A 22334-nucleotide genomic window follows, 5' to 3' on the forward strand; every position below is an offset into this window, starting at 1 on the left:
TTATATAATACTTTTTCTTCACAAAATTATTTAATTTTAAACTTATTTTAAATACTATCAAATTTTCTGATGTCTCCTTTTTTTTTAAATTATTTATTTATTATTTTATTATAATTATATTGAATACTTCTCCACCTCTTTTAAAATCTTCCTTCACTTCTACCAAACATTTTCTTTTTAATAAAAATCTGACATAAAAAAAAAACTAAAATCATAACTAAAGATTAACTTCCTATTTTAAGATTCGTTGTTTCATAAAAAAAATCTAATCCACTTACACTTTTTTTTTATTTTGAAAGAATAATTAAAATTGAAAACATAATTTTTTTTAGAATATTTATTAAAATGTGCCTAATAATTAAATTTTCACAGTTAATTTATTAAAAAGTAAATATTGACCATAAATTTTAATATTGTTCCATATTGGAAACGAAAATAATACTGTCGACCATAATTTTCTTTTAATTTTAATAAGATGCAGTCGATATTCATGGGCCGTGGCTCCGTGGATTGACCAGATGACTCCGTCTTGTTTAACCGTACAAGTTCACACGAAATCCGCGTTAATAAATGCCAAAAAAATTATTGTACAAATGTCCAAAAAGTTAAAAATGTGAAGGAAAAAAAAAGCTTAAAATTATCTCTTTTTTTACTCAATATGTATAATTTTTTGGTTGGCTGGTTGTTATTGCGTCGAGATTCCATTTTTTAATATGAAAGTTGTTTTACCACTCAATTATTAATTTTTTTATTTTGTAAATTTAAAATAGAAAGTTTACAATTTAAATATTTACTTTAAATAATTCAGTTATTTTAGTAACTCTCGTCAAAATTACAAACGGTAAGTTGACGTGGTAAATAAAAAAAATCAGTATAATAATAAATGTAACCAATAAACTTTTATATATTATATCAATTTAATCATAATCTTAAAATATTAACACTCAAATTTTACAATTTAATCTTAATTTAAAAAAAATCAAAGAAAGATAAATAAATAAATAAATATTTTCAAAAAATATAATAATAAATTTAAATTTTATATTAATATTAAATAAAATAAAAATCTCCCTCCTCTTAATTGTCACTTCAATTTGTCGTTTATGGTTTTAATGAAAGTGACTAAAATAATCGAATTATATCACTTACATCATAAATTTTTTATCTTGGATGCTTAAAATAGAAACTTTTTATAATTAAATCACTATCACCTTTTTTTTCTTTTTAAGAATTTTAAATATGGAAGTTGTCGCAACAGTTTGGGTAGTATTTATAAAATAATATATTTTATGACAATGAGGCAGTGAATCACGTTTAAGATTTTACCAGAATTTCAATTTTCAAAAAAGATATTCATTAGTCACAATGTTGTTTATTTAATTTCAATCAATATATGATCTAAAAAGAAAATTCAATCTAAATGAATTAAAATATGGTAGATACAAATATTTTAGCATTTATGTAAATAAGTTTGCCTTTTTTTTCAACTATTCTTGGTGGAAAAGCATGCAATAAAAGAAACAAACTATTCTTCCAAGATTTTAGCGGGAAAGATTAGAAAGTAATATGAATAGGATTAGAGAAATAATTAAGAAAGAGAAGAAGCTAAAGAGTGAACCACTCTAACCAAAACTCCACTGAGAATATGGGACAAGTAAAGTAAATTGTTGATCTGAAAAAGGTTGTTTTTTTTTTCTTTTTAAAGTTAAGAAACAACGTTTTGTTTTAGTTGGAGACCAAAACATTCCAAGAAACTTCCTTGTCCAAAAGCTGATGATATCATGATTTCTAGAGCCTCTCCTTAAGCTGATGATATCATGATTTCTAGAGCCTCTCCTTAAGATTCCATTGAGAATGACATGATTAGGGGCAAGATGGAACAATGCTTTAATGTTACCCACATGGCATTTTCTTTTTTTAAGTAATGTCAAATTAGACTAACCCAAGGCAAACAAGTATTAGAATGAAGATTACAATACAAAGCCCAATTTAACGTCTAAGATAGGCAATCCACTCTATTGTCAACCTTCTTATCGATATGATTAGAAGTGTAACTAAGCAATGTCAAGGGAATTATATCCTTCCATCATATAGCAACTCCAACTGAAAACTCATAATGGCATTGAATAATTATATTCTATTAGATATTGAGGATTTAGAAAATTAAAATTGTTGTTTGAGGCATGAATATCATTGTTCTTAAGGATATTTCATGGATTTATATATCTCCCAAGATTCAACAAGCACTTCTGTTAACCAGTAGGAAAATAAGAAACAAGGAAAAACAAATCAATTAAATATTCACCTAAAATTGTAGAATGAATCTTTAAAGAAAATAAAGAGTGTTTGGAAAAGAACATAAAGTATAAACTAATTAAATGATTTTAAATAAGCCTGACAAACTCTTGTTCGTATTCCATCACTAGCATTCATCATTGTCTAAGATATAAAAATTCTTTCTTCATTTGTTCTACATACATCAGATTCACATATTTCTCTCTGAATTTTATTAAAAAAGAACTCTCAATTTATTTGTTCTTTCAGGGTCACACTTACTAATGTTTCGCACCATTGATATGCCTTTCCTTCCAATAAAGAAATAACGCATAACAGACTATCCGTCGACGTACATTTCACCTCTGCAATCACCCTTCCTATGTAAGATAACCATTGTTCTGCTGTGGCAGGGTCATCACCCTTATCCACTAGAAATTCTTTAGCACCATGCTTACATATCTCCCTCACGGAATCTTTTTAAAACTGGTTCGCAGATGGAATTGTAATAACCCATTTTCATTGGTGTCGAAAACAATGGTTTCAGGACCACAATTCTGACATGTGAATAAGTAAATATTCAATATTTAATATTTACAAAATTATTTAAATATCATATTAAAATTTGGTTAAGTAATTTTGACGTTTGGATAGTTAATTAAGTAAAAAGGACTAAATCGTAAAAGTAGAAAAATTTAATTACTATAAGTGTATTTGTGTTAAATGAATATAAAAGCATGATTTGAGGGTTTTAAATGGTAATTATACTATAAGTTTGGGTAGTGGACAGTTTGGTTTGGCATGATAGGAAATTTTTGTTAAGTTTAAAGGGTAAAAAGGCAATTAAATTAAAATAATAATGTCATATGTCAGTAACCAGAGACCCGAGTCCTAGGAAGGATCCGATCTTCTGACCCATGACCCGACCGCGACTGGAAAACAAGGTATACCAGCTCACAAGGCGAGACATACCAGCTTGTAAGGCAAGGCTATAGACCTAGTCTGCGAGAACCTTGCGAGAGCCCACAAGGCAAGGTTGTAGGAACAACCCGCAGATCCAACTTGCAAGGCAAGGTTACAAACCTAGCTCATAGGAACATAGGGACAATTACAGTTTCACTTTGAATATGCCCAAAGGACTAACTGAAAAGGCCATATACTTTGCAAGCCATCCAGACACGTGTCCAATAAGTACGAAGTGCACCTAGAGCACAAATCCCAAAATTAGAAAGGACCGCGTGCTCCATAGACATGTGCCCAATAGACCTGGAGTTCACAGAGAAATTCAATACTAAGGATAGAAAATATTGGTATCGAAGGCAATAGAATAAAAAAAAAGTTGTGAGGCCCTGTTATGAGCTGTAATAGTGCTTATAACTGCATGTCTAAACACCCCAAATTCATATCAATAAGATATAAGAGAAATATTACTCAACAATTGGTGCGGTGAGCATGGAACTTACTTCTAATCATCAGATTCCTCCCAGTTTGACTAAGTTTTCTTCAACATTTGAAGCAAATGACTCACCCAAACGAAACTTTCCCCTTCAACCTTTCATTAGAACAAGAATACACATAGACAACTCTGGTTCTCAGGATAACGTGAATACACAAGATGAAGCCCCGAGCGCACAAGTGAAAGAATAAAAAAATGAAATGGATGAGCTACGCTGAGATGTATGAGCATTACATCCTAAGTCGTAGGACATGTAACAGCCCGATTTTGGCTAAATAGGAACAATAGTTTTGGAACCACAAATTCGAGGTCAGAAAAATATTTTAATATTATTTTTAGTTTCTATGGCATGTGATTAGGTATGTATGAAAATTTTGTGTTTTAATTTTATCGATTGGATGGTTAATTTGATAAAAGGACTAAATCGAGAAAAATGCAAAAGTAGCCTGCTATATGTTAAAAGTGCTTGATTGCTATGAAATTAAAAGGTGGAAGTCCTTATTATGAAATTAGACCTTGGATAGTGGAATTTGACATGAATAGCCATCCATTATATGCTTATAAATGTTATTAAATAAAAGTATTTTGATAATTAGCTAAACAAGTTATAAATTAATAAAACAAAAGTTAAAAATTATGTCATCATCTCCAAATTACAACTGAAAATCAGAAAAAGAAATAGGTTTTTGAGTTCTCATGCATTCAGAAATTACAAGCTTGATTAAGGTACGGTTTTAGCTCAGTTTTTAATAATTTCTATATTTTTGTGATCATTGCTTTGAGTACTAGCTAACCCATACCTTAATTTTTGGAATTTATGATGATTTTGTGAAGTGCCATTGATGAATTATTGAGCTTTTAAATGTTTGATGTTAGGAAATAAGTATTTGATGATAGATATACATATTTTACAAAGTTAATTTGAGTAAAAATACATAATGATAAACCGTAATATATACATGTTTTTACCCCATTCTTAGCATATTTATGGATGATTTTTCCTTGGTTTCATTGAATCCGATGCTCCTAATCCTTTAAATTCATGTTTTATACTTAGGCAAGCATTGGAAGGTGAAAAGAGCAAGAAACGAGCCAAAAACAGACAAAATGGGCCTAATTCAGCATGGCACACGGCCTAGGCACTTCCACGCGGGTGATCCACACGCCCGTGTGTGACACACGGGTAGACCACATGCCCATGTGTTAGGGCCGTGTCGACACAAAATCAAGTCAGAATTACACATGGCCTGAGCACCTTCACACGGGCGTGGCACACGGCCGTGTCCCTGTCGAGCCTAAGTCTAATTCTACTCAGAAAGGCTAATTTTAGGCTAATTTAGGCATTCCAAAGTCTATTTAAAGACCCTAGAAGAGGATTAAAAGGGACACACAGAGTTGAAGGTAGAAAATACTCAAGGACAACCATCAGAATCACCTCAGAGGCAAGATCTACATCAAGACTGAAGATTTCCATCCAATTTCCTAGAAGTTCTTTAAGTTTCTTTATGCTTTGTTGTTTTCCAAACTTTAAGATGTTTTCCATTATTATTATGAACTAAACTCCCTAAATACCTAAGGGAGATAAAACCTAAGATGAATCTTATTATTATTTGAGTTATATGATAAATACTTGTTCTTATTTTTAATTGTGAATTTAACCCTTGCTTTAATATTCTAGGATATCAATTCAGGTTTTTGATGTGCTTATTCAGTGGAGCAAAAGTCCCTATTTAAGAGTAGATCATTCATAATTAAGTGGAGTTACATGCAATCCTAGAGATAAGACGACATAAATCTACTAGATTAGAGTCAAATCTAATAAGGGAATCCATAGATCGAGTTAATACGACAATAGGGGTTTTAATTAGAAAGAGATTTCAATTAATCAACCTAGAGTCAGTTGTTTTTAGTCTCGAGAGAGATATTAACATAAATTAGGGATTTCTACGGTTTAATTTAAGTGAATAAATCGTCTAACTCAAAGGTAATAAGTGAAGTCTAGGTGGATTCTTCCTTGGGTGTTGTATTCTCCATCGGTTTTCTAAAAAGTATTTCCAACTTTAATCTCTGTCGTAACCTTAGTTAGCTAGATAGTTAATTTTAGTTTTAAAACATCCCTTCCATTCTTAGGCTAGATAATAAAAAGATAGTAATTACTAGTACTTTTAGTCCTCGTGGATACGATATTCTGGTCTTACCACAATTATACTACTGTTTGATAGGTGCGCTGGCCTTAGTAGAATTTTTAGTTAGTTTTACGACCATCAAGTTTTTGGTGCCGTTGCCGGGGACTAAGATATTAGGAACGCTTAATTTTTATTACTTTATCCATTTTTAATTATTGCAATTTAAGTTTGTTTTTTTTTTAATTACTAATTTTTTTTCTTTACATTTAGTAGGTTTTTATAGTTTATGACTAGAAGAAACCCGTCAGGACCTCTACTTTTTGACAGTGAAATTGAGAACACAACTCGCAGAAACCGAATAGAAATAATGCGAAGCCTACAATACATAGAGGAAGGGTGAGAGAATGATATTCATACTACGACTGAGGAGATGGCTGATAATCAGAATAATCCGCTACCTCCTGTGGTTGCTGCAAATCCAGTAGATTAAAATCCCGCTCCTCGTACTATGTATGATTATGCTAAACCTACTTTAACAGGAATTGAATCGAGTATAGTTAGACCTGCTATTGCTGCAAATAATTTTGAACTGAAACCTAACACGATCCAAATGATACAACAGTGTGTTCAGTTTGATGGTTTGCAGGACGAGGATCCAAACACTCATTTAGCAAATTTTCTGGAATTCTGCGACACCTTTAAGATCAATGGCGTTTCTGAAGATGCCATTCGCCTTTGGTTGTTTCCCTTTTCATTAAGGAATAAAGCTAAATAGTGGTTGAACTCGTTACCTCGAGGGTCAATCACCACTTGGAAACAAATGGCCGGAAAATTTTGGCTTAAATATTTTTCGGCGACTAAAACGACTAAATTACGGAATGATATCTCTTTTTTTTGTGCAAATGGATTGAGAAACACTTTATGATGCATGGGAGAGATACAAAGATCTATTGAGAAGGTTTCCTCACAATGGATTACCCCTTTGGCTACAAGTTCAAACTTTCCACAACGGGTTAAATCCCTCGACTAGACAAATGATTGACACAGCTGGTGGTGGAACTATCAATAACAAAACACCTGAAGAGGCTTATAAGTTCATAGAAGAGATGTCATTGATTAATTATCAGTGGCAAGTCATGAGGACAAAGCCGACAAAAGCAGCAGACGTTTTTAACGTCGATTCGGTTGCTATGCTTTCCAATCAGGTAGAACTTTTGAATAGAAAAATTGATGGTTTACTTGGTTCTACGCAGGTACATCCAGTAATGCAGTACGACGCAAGTGGAGGTGGATTAATCAATTCAGAATATCCACCCTATGACCCCAACATGGAGAACAAGCAATTGAACTATATGGGTAATAATCCTCGACCTCAAAATAATCCTTATAGTAACACTTACAATGTAGGTTGGAGGAACCACCCAAATTTCTCATGGGGAGGCCAAGGAAATCAACGACCACCACCCCCTCTAGGTTTCCAACAACAACCTTACCAGCAAGAGAAAAAGCCGAACCTTTAGGAGATGATGACAAAGTTTATTTCAGTAGCGAAAACCCATTTTCAGAATACTGAAACTGCACTTAAAAATCAGCAAGCATCAATTTAAGGACTCGAGAATCAAATTAGACAACTGGCTAAGATAATTCCAAAAAGACCACTAGGGAGTCTACCTAGTAACACCGAACCCAATCTAAAAGAGCATGTGAAAGCAGTTACACTAAGGAGTGGGAAAGTGTTAGCTGAATCTAAAAAGAAGCCACTACAAGAAGCTGACAGAAACGAATGAGAGGAGGTAAAACCCGACAACAGTAAAAATTCAGTACCAAATGAGTATAGACCACCAATCCCATATCTAGCAAAGTTGAAGAAAAACTGCATGGATACACAATTCGATAAATTTCTTGAACTCTTTAAACAGTTACATATTAACTTACCCTTTGTTGAAGCTATCTCGCAGATGCCTACATATGCAAAAATTTTTAAGGAACTTTTGACAAACAAAAGGAAGTTTGAAGAATTGTCTACAGTAGAACTAAACGAGGAATGCTCGGACATACTCTAGAATAAACTACCAACTAAACTGAAGGATCCGAGAATTTTTACTATTCCCTGCTTAATTGGTAGTTTAAATGTTGAAAAGGCACTGGCTGATCTAGGGGCGAGTATTAATCTGATGCCTTACAAAATGTTTAAGCAACTTGGTCTTGGGGAACCAAAATCCACTAAGATGAGTATTCAACTAGTTGATAGATCTATTAAATATCCTAGAGGTATTATAGAGGATGTGCTTGTAAAAGTAGATAAATTTATATTCCCTGTTGATTTTGTTGTGGTTGACATGAATGAGGATGTTGAGGTGCCTTTAATTTTAGGTTGCCTATTTTTAGCCACTGCTCGGGCTGTTATTGATGTGGGTGATGGTAAACTTGTGCTTAGGGTAGGTGACGAAGAGATTATTTTTAAAATATATGATGCCATGAGATTTTCTAGGGAACATGATGATTCATGTTATTTTATTGACTATTGATCATGCTACTCAAGATTCTTTACAGGAAATCGTGCATAAGGACGTGTTGGAACTGTGTCTTGCCCAATGAAAGGAGGTAAATGAAGATGATTCTGCGATAGGTAAGATAAAAACTGAACTAAATGCTAATGAGCCCTCATTGAGACATAAGAGCTATGAAGATATTGAGGTAAACAATGAATTAAAGTTAAAACTCTCTGTTGAAGAACCTCTTAAATTGGAATTAAAACAACTACCAAATCACTTAAAATATGCATTTCTTGGAAATAATTCCACATTACCAGTGATTATTGCTTCAAATTTATAGCCAACCGAAAATGACGAGTTACTTCAAGTGTTGAAGGAGCACAAAAGAGCCATAACTTGGAAAATTTCTAACATAAGAGAGATCAGTCCTTTTTTTTTGCACACATAAAATTTTAATGGACGATGAATATAAACCTTGTGTGCAAACTCAAAAATGACTGAATCCTAATATGAAAGAAGTTGTGAAAGCAGAGGTAATTAAACTCCTAGATGCTGGAATTATTTATCCTATTTCTGACAGCTCTTGGGTAAGTCCTGTGTAGGTTGTTCTTAAGAAAGGAGGCATGACTGTTATAGCCAATGAGAAGAACGAATTAATTCCAACGCGAACAGTTACGGGATGGAGAGTTTGCATTGACAATAGGAAATTGAACGATGCCACAAGAAAAGATCACTTTCCCCTACCATTCATTGATCAGATGTTGGAAAAATTATCTGGGCATATGTATTATTGCTTCCTAGATGGACTCTCTAGTTACTTCCAAATCCCAATAGCTCTTAAGGACCAAGATAAAATGACATTTCCATGTCCATACTGTACGTTTGCTTATTAACGAATGTCTTTTGGTTTATGTAATGCTCCTGATGCTTTCAGTGATGCATGTTGGCAATTTTTGATGAACTCGTGGAAGACATTATGGAGGTATTTACGGATGACTTCTCGGTATTCAGTAACTCTTTCCATCTTTGCCTTAAATATTTAAAACGAGTTCTAATGAGATGTGAGGAAACGAATCTTGTGCTAAATTGGGAAAAATGTCATTTCATGGTTCGTGAAGGGATTGTATTAGGACACAAAATTTCTAGTAAAGGGATCGAGGTTGATAAAGCGAAAATCGAAACTATTGAGAAACTACCTCCCCCTAGTTCAGTTAAGGCTATTAGAAGCTTTTTAGGACATGCAGGATTTTATAGAAGATTCATTAAAGATTTTTCTAAAATAGCCAAGCCTTTAACTAATTTACTAGAAAAAGATATACCTTTCAATTTTAGTCAAGAATGCTTAGAAGCATTTAACACTCTTAAGGATAAATTAATTAATGCCCCAATTGTAGTTGCATTTGATTGGAATTTACACTTTGAACTAATGTGTGATGCGAGTGATTTTGCAGTAGGTACAGTTCTTGGACAACGAAGAGACAAGCACTTTCAAATGATCTATTATGCTAGCAAAACTTTGACAGCTGTGCAAGAAAATTACACGATGATTGAGAAGGAATTGTTGGCTGTGGTTTTTACATTCGAAAAATTTATACCATATTTAATATTATCTAAAGTTTTCGTTTACACTGACCATTCAGCAATTTGATACCTGCTTACTAAAACAGATGCAAAACCTCAACTAATAAGATAGATTTTGTTGTTGTAGAAATTTGATCTAGAAATTCAAGATAAGAAGGGAGCAGAAAATTTTGTAGCAAATCATCTATCCAGATTAGAAAACCCACATATCAAGGGATTTGATGAGCACGAGATAAATGGCACATTCCTTGAAGAACAACTCTTCGCAATATCTGACTCGAAGGTACCTTTGTTTGCAGACATCGCAAATTGTTTAGCTGCTAACGTTACACCAAAAGGGTTGACACATCAGCAAAAGAAACGATTCTTCACTGATGTGAAAAACTATTTTTGGGAAGATCATTTTCTATTTCGTATATGTGCAGATCAAGTTATTAGAAGATGCGTCACGAAGTCAGAAGAAATGAAGATATTATAACATTGCCACTCAGGACCGACTTGAAAACATCACAGTGGGACTAGGACTGTACATAAAATGCTCGAATCAGGTTTTTATTGGCCCACACTATTCAAAGACACCAATAGGTATGTTACTTCTTGTGATAAATGCCAACGAACAAGTAATATCTCTAAACATGACGAAATGCCTCAAACGTACATGCTTTCATATGAAATATTTGATATATGGGGTATTGATTTCATGGATCCATTCCCTAGCTTATTTGGGAATAAATACATATTAGTAGGCATTGATTATATGTCTAAATAGGTGGAAGTCCAAGCCTTACCTACTAATGATGCTAAAGTAGTAGTGAAAACTTTTCTCTCGATTTGGAGCACCTAGAGCAATTATCAGTGATAGGGGCACTCATTTTTGCAATGCTCAATTTGATAAAAACCCTTAAGAAATATGGAGTTTACCATAAAATAGCTACCCCTTACCATCCTCAAACTAGTGGACAAGTCGAAGTCGCGAACCGAGAACTTAAACGCATCTTAGAAAAGACTGTAGAGTCAAATAGGAAGGATTGGGCAAAGAAACTAGATGATGCCTTATGGGCCTATAGAACCGCTTTTAAAACCCCCCATAGGAACGTCTCCTTATAGACTTGTTTATGGGAAAAGTTGTCATTTACCGTTTGAACTAGAACACAAAGCATTCTGGGCTATAAAATTTCTGAACTTTGATCTCAAACTCGCAGGTGAAAAGAGATTGATGCAACTGAACGAGTTAGAATAATGGCAAGCTAATGTCTATGAGGACTCACGATTATACAAGGAAGCAACGAATCGTCGCCATGATACTCGTCTAAAGCAGCACAAGCAATTTGAAGTTGGAGATCTTGTCCTGTTATACAACTCAAGGTTCAAATTGTTCCCTAGAAAGCTTAAATCACGATGGTTAGGTCCTTTTGTAGTCCAAAATGTCTTTCCATATGGCACGGTAGAGGTAAGTCACCCAACCCAATGCACTTTTAAGGTAAATGGACATCGTCTTAAACTTTATAATGGTGAGGATTTTAAAGACAATGGAGAGGAGCTAGGCTCCGCGAACCCGCCTAACATTCCTACAAGGTAAAGTCGAGCTTAGACTTTAAATAACCGCTTCTCGGGAGGCAACCCGAGCACTAACTCCACTAAATAACTTAGTTTATTTTTCCTTTTGTTTTACAAACTAATTGCAGGTTTTCTTGGCACACACGGCCTAGCACACGGGTATGCTTTAGGCCGTGGAATCCCCACGGGTAGGAAACATGGGCGTGGTTATGGCCGTGCTAAAATAGGACAAACATTTTTCCCAATACAAGATGACACACGGGCTGTTATAAAATGTCACGGTCGTGCGAGGCTGCTATGAGAGCCACACGGCCTTTAACACGGGCGTGCCCGAGGTCGTATGAAAACTTGCCCAAAGATTGAAACGTTCAACAAAGTCAGAATAGAACACGATTTGATGCCACGTCCGTGCTTGAAGGCCGTGTGCAATTCTAATTAATTGACACGGGTGTGTTGGACTTACCACAGGCCTGGGCCAAACGAAGGGTGCACCACATGGCCGTGTGGGCCACACGGCCTAGACACATGGGTGTGTCCACGGGCCATGTGCAATACTGACTGAAATCATCAGTTGATAAGCAGGCGTGGTATACCGAACACGGGCATGGGAGATGCGAACGAATATACAAACGATCGTGTGACGTGGCCGTACACACCACACGGCCTGAGGACACGGGCGTGTCTAAGGGACCGTGTGCGGCATTGACTGCGGGTTCACAAAAAACACGGGCTGGAAGCATACCACACGGGCGTAGGCCACAGCCATGTGGCTTAAAACAGGGCCTACACGACCGTGCCCCTTTTTTATTTCTCCCTAACCCTAATTTCTTCTCATTTCCCTTCACTATTCATCATCTTCTCGAACCAGCCACCCTCTTTCTCCTTCATTTTCTTCACTTTTCTTTCCTTTTTCTCTTTTACCTTCTTTTTCCCACTACTTCTCTATTTTTACCCCCATCCTTTTTTTCCATTTTTCTTTCTCCCTTCTTTTTTCCCTCCCCCTCCGACCACCACGCGCCACCGCATGACTTCACCGACCCTACCACTCCCGATTTCCTCCCTTGCACTTCTAACCTTTTTATACTATTTTACTCATTTATTTTATTTAATTTTTTTACTATTATTACCTATATTTCTTTATCACTATTCTATATCATTTTTATCTACTAATACTTTACTGTCATTTGTGATTCTTGCTTAGTTTCAATTTTTATTGATTTGCTACTTAAGAACGTTTTGAACATTTGCTATATGCTGCATAGTTTTTTTTCTTTTTCGGGTCATTTGCTTTGATTGAGTTAATTCATATCATGCTTATACATATTTAGTACTCCATAGTCAGTTCTCCACTAGTCATTACGATTTTACTTCTCTCGTTTGCCTGATTATGTTGCATTTAGATGTTTGTTCTTACTCGCTTGGTTTCTATGTTAACTCGAGTCATGTGTTTTTGTTTGCAGACATCATGACGAACCCAAAAGGCAAGAAAGCTGCCGTTCCTACCTCGAAAAAGTGAAAATGAGCGATATCTTCCTTGGATCCCACCATCGAGATACGACATCCATTCCTCCAATTTCCACTAGGGACCTATGAGGAATTATTTCAGATCCTACATGGCCAACCCCTTGGTGTGAGGCGTTGCGTCGATTGGGCCGCACTAGAGCAGGTCCACCTAGCTGATTCAGTTCGGGCCCTCCTTGTCACCACTCCGTGGGACCGCCTCTTTGATATCATCGAGCCAGCGTATTTGGAGTTCACCTTAGAGCTTGGCTCGACCTTCTAGTTACAGATAGTAATGGCGGAGCATGGCAACCCAGGAATAGTCCAATTCTACATTGGTGGTCTAGTACGGTAGCTGAGTGTTCTAGAATTTGGAGCTGACTTGGGACTCTATACAGATGAATTCATGGGGGTCGACAATTTTCCCCACCTTCACCGCCACAGCCATCGTTCACCTTCATCATTTTGGATAGACCTCATACCTACTACAGACATTTATGATCCTAGTCGTTCAAAGGTATCAGCTTTAGCTCCAACTCTGCGCTATCTCCATGCCCTTTCGGCACACACATTAACGGGGAGGCGAGAGAGCATTGGCATCGTCAACACTCATGATGCATAAGGCAGGGGCATATTTTTGATCTAGCATACTTCGTCGCCCTTGCCTTTCGCCATCAGACAGAACGACACCGAAAGGGAGTCATCAACATAGACCTATATGTGACCCGTCTAGCGCGATATTTTGGGCTCTTGAATACAGTGGCCCAGTCTTGATCGCTCACTCTCATTGGCCAGATATCCCCACAGGGCATCCAAAGTATGCTCCATATGCGAACGATTGAGCGTCGTCGTGGGTTTGATCCTCCTCAGTATCGACTTGCATGAGCTACCGATGAGGATGACGTCGAGGATATTTCTGATAATATCCCTGTATTTCAAGAGGACCCACCTTCCCAGCCACCACCGAGTTACCGACCAGTTCATGCGGCAGCTTTACTGTTTAACATCTTTGACCACCTTCATCGCTTTGAGCAACATTGCACTCAGAGATTCGACAGCATCAAGGCAACTCTACAACAAATTTGCCAACATTTTCACATATCGCCTTCAGCACCACCACCTCAGGATCCAGCTGTCGATAAGGACTTTTGAGTTCATTTATTTTTCGATTTCTTTTTCTTTTTCTTTTTTTTTCTTTTTGCATTTCTTTTTGTCTTTATTTATCATTTTCTTAAAAGACCTTTATTAGTATAATTTGAATTTCCTTTTATCTAGTTATTTTATCATTACCAACCATAATATCCCTATCGATTTAAATCTCCTAAACATTACAGATGGCATCGCAGTTTTACAAGGTTCAATCGATGAGTGCTACTCAGAAATAAACAAACAATCTTCCACGACTGCCATGTGCTGCTCGACCACGACCATAGCCACCATGACTATAGCCACCATGACACTGACCACCACGATAACCTCTTCGCTGGGAACTGTGATTATGGAACCCAACCTCTACCACCACCTTCACCTCTGTCTACATGTCACATACACATCACTTTCAAGGTCTCTAAACTCGTTTCCGCTCTTTCAAGGATTATATCAAAAAATTCAGGGCAGTTTCGCTTCTCTCAGTCTCTTCTCTCTTCTGATATTATGATTATATTACTATTATCTATCTTTGTACATTAAGGACAATGTACATCTTAAGTGTGGGGAGGTTATTTATATGATTATCAGAAAATTCATGAATTTTTATCTCGTTCTCAAATAATTTTCTCTTATCATTATTAGAGTGAATTCGGATTGATTTATGATTTTGATTGATATGATTTGAATTAAATCATAGGTAACCGTGCATTGATTGTTTAAACTTTAAGACATTAAGGGATCAAGCATGATAAGTTGACTTTTGGGAATTAAACTTGTTAGGTTGTTTCCCTGAATTGAGGAATTATCTTGAAGTTTTGAATTTACAGGATTGGCATCAAATACCCATAATTTTCATAAGATTTTGACCTTTTAGAGCATATATCTTTCTTGCTCACTAATTTTATTAGTTATGAGTGTGTCAACATTGATTTGTTATTCTAGAACTTGCATCAATTATACATGTCGAGACCACACCTTTTATTTGATATTCTAAAATGATAAAGACACTTAGGTTTTAACCCATTTACCCCATAAAAAAGCCTACCTACATAATTGACCCCTAGTAAACCCCTTCGAGCCTTAACTATTGTTTCTTGATTTTCCCCTTAATATTAACCCGCGACTTAACCCTTTTTGATTTGTTAAGAATTTCTCCCTTTTCATTGACTCCTTTTTATCGAGATTTGATTTGACTAGTTACCTAACTATGTTCGTTCATCCCAGTTGTTGAATTATTTCTTATTGTGTACTTTCCATTTAAGTACTTGTTTCTATTATTATTTTAAAAAAAACCGTATATTTATATTCATTCAATTACATATTGTTCTAAAGAGCTTGGATAAGTAAGTCATTATATTGAGAGAAAAGCTCACTTTATTAGTTTTGGTTAGTGTTAATTCTGGCACTTGTCTGTAATTCAGTGATTAGCTTTATTTTTTTCTAAGTCTGGTAACCTATTAAATTAATCTCGATTCTAACCCTCTTTTTCAGCCTTTATCCACATCTTTAACCCAAGCCCTATTACAACCCGGTTAAAGACCTTTTGATTTGTGTATCATCTCATTATAGTGGTGGAGATTTGATTTTCATGCAAGCCTATGGTAATAACTTTTCATGTTTGACTATTGAATGTTAATTATTGAGCCTTAAACACTTAGAGTGATTTGAGTGAATCTTTAGTGAGGATGTCAACCCTTGTCGATTTGGAATTAAAGGTAATTACTTAGATAAAGGGGGATACCTACGATTTCATGATTGAAATATTTAATTTGAATTGTTTGAAACTTTAATGTTCTTTTAAGCTCTTAATGTATGATTACTTGTGAATTATTTCGAACATTATTGATGAGAATTATAAGTTGAGAAGAATTTATTTTAATTGTGAGTTGAGGATTTTGCTTGAGGATAAATAAATGCTTAAGTGTAGGGATATTTGATAAACCACAATATATACATATTTTTACCCCATGCTTGGCATATTTATGAATGATTTTTCCTTGGTTTCATTGAATTCGATGCTCCTAATCCTTTAAATTCATGTTTTATACTTAGACAAGCATTAGAAGGCGAAATGAACAAGAAACGGACCAAAAACAGACAAAATGTGCCTAATTCAGCAAGGCACACAGCCTAGGCACTTCCACACAGGTGATCCGCACGCCAGTGTATGACACACGGGTAGACCACACGTCCGTGTGTCATGGCTGTGTCGACACAAAACCAAGTCAGAATTATACACGGCCTGAGCACCTTCACGCGGGCATGGCACACGGTCGTGTCCCTGTCGAGCCTAAGTCTAATTCTACTCAGGAAGACCAATTTTAGGCTAATTTGGGCATTCCAAAGTCTATTTAAAGACCCTAGAAGAGGATTAAAGGGGACACGCAGAGTTGAAGGTAGAAAATACTCAAGGACAACCATCAGAATCACCTTAGAGGCAGAATCTACATCAAGACTGAAGATTTCCATCTAATTTCCTAGAAGTTCTTTGGGTTTCTTTATGCTTTTTTATTCTCCAAACTCTGATATGTTTTCCATTATTATTATGAACTAAACTCCCTAAATACCTAAGGGAGATAAAACCTAAGACGGATCTTATTATTATTTGAGTTATATGATAAATACTTGTTCTTATTTTTAATTGTGAATTTAACCCCTGCTTTAATATTCTAGGATATTAATTCAGGTTTTTGATATGCTTATTCAGTGGAGCAAAAGTTCCTGTTTAAGAGTAGATCATTTATAATTAAGCGGAGTTGCATGCAATCCTAGAGATAAGACGACATAAATTTACCAGATTAGAGTCAAATCTAATAAGGGAATCCATAGATCGAGTTAATGCGGCAATAGGGGTTTTAATTAGAAAGAGATTTCAATTAATCAACCTAGAGTCAGTTGTTTTTAGTCTCGAGAGAGATATTAACATAAATCAGGGATTTCTACGGTTTAAGTCAAGTGAATAAATCGTCTAACTCAAAGGTAATAAGTGAAGTCTAGGTGGATTCTTCCTTGGGTATTGTCTTCTCCATCGGTTTTCTAAAAAGTATTTCCAATTTTAATCTCTATCGTAACCTTAGTTAGTTAGATAGTTAATTTTAGTTTTAAAACATCCCTTCCATTCTTAGGCTAGATAATAAAAAGATAGTAATTACTAGTACTTTTAGTCTCCGTGGATACGATATTTTCAGTCTCACCACAACTATACTACTGTTCGATAGGTGCACTTGCCTTAGTCAAATTTTTAGTTAATTTTACGACCATCACATAATAAGGATTAAATTGTGAAAAGTTGAAAATGTGTGGTTAAATATGTGAATAAATGAAAGTTTTGGGCTTCTAGGGATTCAAGTATAAATCAACTAGGCTTGGGTTTAATGAAATTTCATGAATTTTGTACATTTGTGAATTAGGGACTACATTGTAAAAATGTGGAATTTTAAAGGCTAAAGTGTAAAAATGCCCAAATATGTATTTGTGGACTGAATTGAATGATTTGATGAATAAATAAGTTAAATTTTAATTCATATAGATCAAGAAAAAAAGATATTAGATTTAGATCAGGGGAAATCGAAAGTTGTCGAGTAGTCGATCTGATTCGTTTATTGTATATACGAGGTAAGTTCATATGCAAATAAATACCTTTAAATTGATTTATAAATGTTTATTTGTCATTGAATTTCTATGAATGTTGAACGAGAAAATATGGGCAAGAATAGAAGAAATTACGACATCCGAAAGTCCTGTACGAACTTTAGGAATAGTATAGGATACAAATGTCATGACATTAGAATTACCGAGATGTGATTACATGTAAGACCATGTCTGGGACATTGGCATTGTATTGTGATTACGTGTAAGACCATGTCTAGGACATTGGTATCGTTATAAGATTTCGTATAAGACCCTGTCTGGGATAGTGGCATCGATATGTGATTTTCGAGTATCCTTAACGATGCCAAAGGGTTCAACGGGCTAAGTCAAGACAAGAAAGAATATAGGATTGAATTAAGTGACACAAGTACGTACGAGATTCATGCGAGTATTAAAAAGGGAAGTATTTGATGAATTACATATGAATTTGAATAAGTATTCATTGAGAAAAGTTTGTGTATCTATATGTGCTTATTCATAATTTGCTTATTTGATGGAAATGATGTTGATTCTTGAAATAGTTTTATTTTTATATGGCTTACTGAGCTTTTAAAGCTTACTTTATGTGTTCTTTCCCTGTTTATAGATAATTGAAGCTAGCTAGGATTCGGGAATCTTCAGGAACATTGTCACACTATCAATCACTTGTTGGTACTCTTGATGTTTTGTAAATATGGTATATGGCATGTATAGGCTAGTATTAAGATGATATGTTTTGAGTTGTGATTTTAGCCATGAGAGTTGGCTTGTAAATGAAGTACATGTTGGTGTGTATTTGGCCATCTAAGTTGGCTTAATTTATGAGTTTGGTAAGTGAATTGTGATGTATTAATTTCTTTGTGTTTTGGTAAGTTTAGTACGGTTTATGCGTTGGCTAGATGGTTAATTGATTTGGCTAATTATCAATGATGTGTCATGATTGAGAAATGGCATGTTGTGGTTTAGTTTTAAGATGATGAATTGATATGTTTTGGGACATGAAATAGTTAATAAGATGGTGAGAAAATGCATAAAGAAGTTAAGGTTATGGCATATTGTTTTGGCATGATTTTGGTTATGGATTTGAGCAGTGAAATGGATGGATTTTAAATGGCATGATTTGTGTATGAAATAGCATGCTTTGGTTGCCTATAAGCGTATTGAAATGGTATGAAATGTTGGTTTAGGTATGCTTGAGGTGGGTGAGAAACATGGCTTAAATCAAGCCTAATTTGGCCCCACACGGTTGAGCACACGGGCGTGTGTCTCAACTGTGTATCTGTTGTAACTTAGTTAAACAAGTCAGATAGTTACACGGCTTAGACACACGGACGTGTCTACTGGTCATGTGTAACACACAGGCTGGCACATGGGCGTGTGGTTGGTCGTGTGACCCAAGTCAATATACCCTACAGTTTACCCACGGCCATGGCACATGGGCGTATCTCCGGCCGTGTGGTGAAAGTCAGTATGTATGCCCTGTTTTCACACGGCTTGTCCAACTTTTCCCGATTGTGGCTTCCGGCAACCGGACAGTGGGGTAGTACTCTTATGCCTGGATTGTTTTCTTCAAAACAAATCGCTCTACTACTTTGAGTATGGGGGACCCTATCTGTTTTCCTTGCCAAAGTGCGTGGTGGCACATGTACCACAGCAATGTCTGACCCTCCTGAAATAGCTATCCACAGGGCAATATGCCTTCTTTAAAATAGATTTGGAAATTATGACATATTCCAGAATAACTGTGAAGACTTTGCACTGTATTGCAAAACTGGTCTTCTAATTATGGAAAAGCAAGGGGTTAGAAAAAGCGGTCAGGCTTTTTTCGTTATTGGGGCCTCTTTAGCTGCTCTTCTTTCTTCTCCACTAAAGTTGTTGATGCCAAGCCCTATAGGCATGGCAACAGTTACAGCTGGGATGTACTATATGAGCCAGTATGCAACTGACATAGATGTTCAAAGTGATGTGATCAAAGTAGCTGTTAAGGACTTGGTCATGAGCCTAGGCTAGGCAGAGCATCATGATGAAGCAACTCAAGAAAACGAGGCTTTGAGCAGACAACTTGTAACTTTGTGACATGATGTGAGTTCCTTGTGCGTGGAAAGTTTGGGTGTATAGTTCATTTGCTAACATAAATAAACGCATTACTTGAAATCTTACGTTGAATTTGTGATGTAATTGTCTTTTGTTACTCTCTCCTCTCTGCTCATAGATATTCTTATCTTCAGTAAGGCTGTATTCTATTTGTGTAAGCAATATATTCCGAAAGAACTTTAATTAAGGATTGAATGAAAGTCATTGACAGTGTTTGCTTGTTATCATGCATTAAAGAATTCACAATCTTTCAAGTTTATTTGTTGTTTTGTGAAAGGAAACAGAGATGACATGAGATGTAAAGAACAGCTTGCTAGGAAACAAGAAGGAAGTGAATAACATTAGAGCGTTTAGGAAGTCCTCCTCAAACCGATCTAATGATATGTTTATTATGTTAGTTTTATGTTTACTAAATGGACGTATTTGTGTCCACAATTATCAGAGTTTTAATTTAAACATATATCTCCCCGATGTTTCGGTGCTCCTATATGCATTCATGGAAGAGACGTTGGTTTGTAGGCCCTGCTACACCATCTGGGCAAATGTTCTTGTATAGAGTTCAATCTTAACTAATTCCCATGTCAATTCGGTTGGATTATGTCACCAGAAAATGAGAATCCTAGACTTCTATAGTGATTGCAAGTTAAATGTTTGCATTTATTAAAATTTAAATCCATTTATTATCCAAAATTATTACGATTTTGAATTAATTAAACTATGATTATTTAAATTTAACAACTCAAAAAATTATAATAAAATTTTTAAAAAATAAAGTCAATAATAGATTTCAGATATTTGAATAAAGTAGATTTGGATAGTGCATATTCAAATTCAATAAGGACAAAAAATAAGTAGATTCAAAATGAAGTCACACACACTTTGAAAATTGCACGCAGAATAAACAATTTGTATGCTTAGTATTGAAAAGCTCAATGGCGTGAACAGAATCAAAACATCTTAAATAATAAAGCATACTAGAAAATATAACATCACTTTCCAACATTTAACAAATTATCTTATTGTCAACCTAAATGATCAATATAAATTGAAACCATATAGGTGTTGTCTTTATTTGGTACCAACATCCTTTTCATATACCATACTCATCATCATTTCATTACCTATTCATATTAAAATATCACTTCCTATTAACTAATAATGGAATCAAGTATGGATACATGGATTAAATCTTAACATTCTACAAAGATGCCAAAAATGTCAAACAAACATAAATGCTCCGATGCATGTAAAAACGCGTCTTTTTCTAACACTTAACAATGATGCACACAAATATTAATATAAATACATACAAGTGTTGAATAAGATGACGATAAATATCAAATATTATCTCGAACACAAAACACAATTTCTATCCATTATACTCCAACCATTTCTAACCTTGTTTAATATAGCATATATTAATATACATATTTTAATAGCATGAACTAATAGTAATTATAATCATACATCACTAAAAATATAAGATATGATCACTATAATGGCACATTAACAAATCCATCGTATGCTTTTTCATACATTCAATGCAATCACTATGCCAAGTAATTAAATCATTACTTAAAAAGGATTTATTGTAATAGTATTTACCACACTTAATATAATATTTGGTATTTGAACTTTATATATATATATATTAATTTAGCATCTAAACTATTTTTTACTCAATTTAGTACCTGAACTTGACACTTTTTTCTAATTTAGTATCTAATTTTTTTTCTCCCAATTTGGTACCTAAACTTGGCATTTTTTTTCTAATTTGGTACCTAAGTTTTTTTAGGTTCAATTTGGTACCTAAATTTATTAAATGTTATACAAATTACGCAAAATACTAACGGTGTTTTTTTTTTTGGTTATGCTACAGAAATATTGTCAGTATTAGAGGAAATTCATGTTAAAAAAATAGGTATTGAGCTATGCTTAACAGATTAATATTAAATAAAAAAATTAAAACCCAAAATTTAAAAAATCATTATTTTCAAATAAAAAATAAATAAAATTAAAAGTAATTGAATATATAAAATAAAAAAATATCATGTCATATGTCACATGTCGATTATACATTTATTATTTTTACTATCTCATAAAAAATATTTTTAGTATATTTGAGTAATTTGTAAAACATTTGACAAGTACCAAATTGAACAAAAAATGTAGGTACCAAATTAGGAAAAAGAGTCAAGTTCATATACCAAATTGAACCCTCAAAAAGATTAAGTACCAACTTAAGAAAAAAGTGTCAAGTTTAGGTACCAAATTAGGAAAAAGTGTATAGTTTGAGTACCAAATTAGGAAAAACTGTCAAGTTTGGGTGCCAAATTAGGAAAAAGTATCAAGTTCATATACCAAATGTTACATTAAGCTTATTTATCACTAGCAATCACCATTAATGATAATTTTTAAGCTAAATTAGTTAAAGTATTTTTTTTTTAAAAATGAAATTTAAATTTGAATTTA

General features: G+C 34.5%; 1 non-coding gene and 1 pseudogene across 1 annotated transcript; one reads left to right on the forward strand and one right to left on the reverse strand.

Annotated features, from left to right (window-relative positions):
- Positions 1–6725: 6725 nt before the first annotated feature.
- LOC121203862 (small nucleolar RNA R71) lies at positions 6726–6832 on the reverse strand. Its single transcript, XR_005898797.1, has one exon. It is a non-coding gene; the product is annotated as a small nucleolar RNA R71 (small nucleolar RNA).
- A 12410-nt stretch (positions 6833–19242) lies between these two features.
- Positions 19243–19778, forward strand: LOC107955828 (protein LEAD-SENSITIVE 1-like; annotated as a pseudogene).
- The last annotated feature ends 2556 nt before the right edge of the window (positions 19779–22334 follow it).

This window comes from Gossypium hirsutum, chromosome A07 (genome assembly GCF_007990345.1).
Source record: "Gossypium hirsutum isolate 1008001.06 chromosome A07, Gossypium_hirsutum_v2.1, whole genome shotgun sequence".
NCBI classification, from domain to species: Eukaryota; Viridiplantae; Streptophyta; class Magnoliopsida; order Malvales; family Malvaceae; genus Gossypium; species Gossypium hirsutum.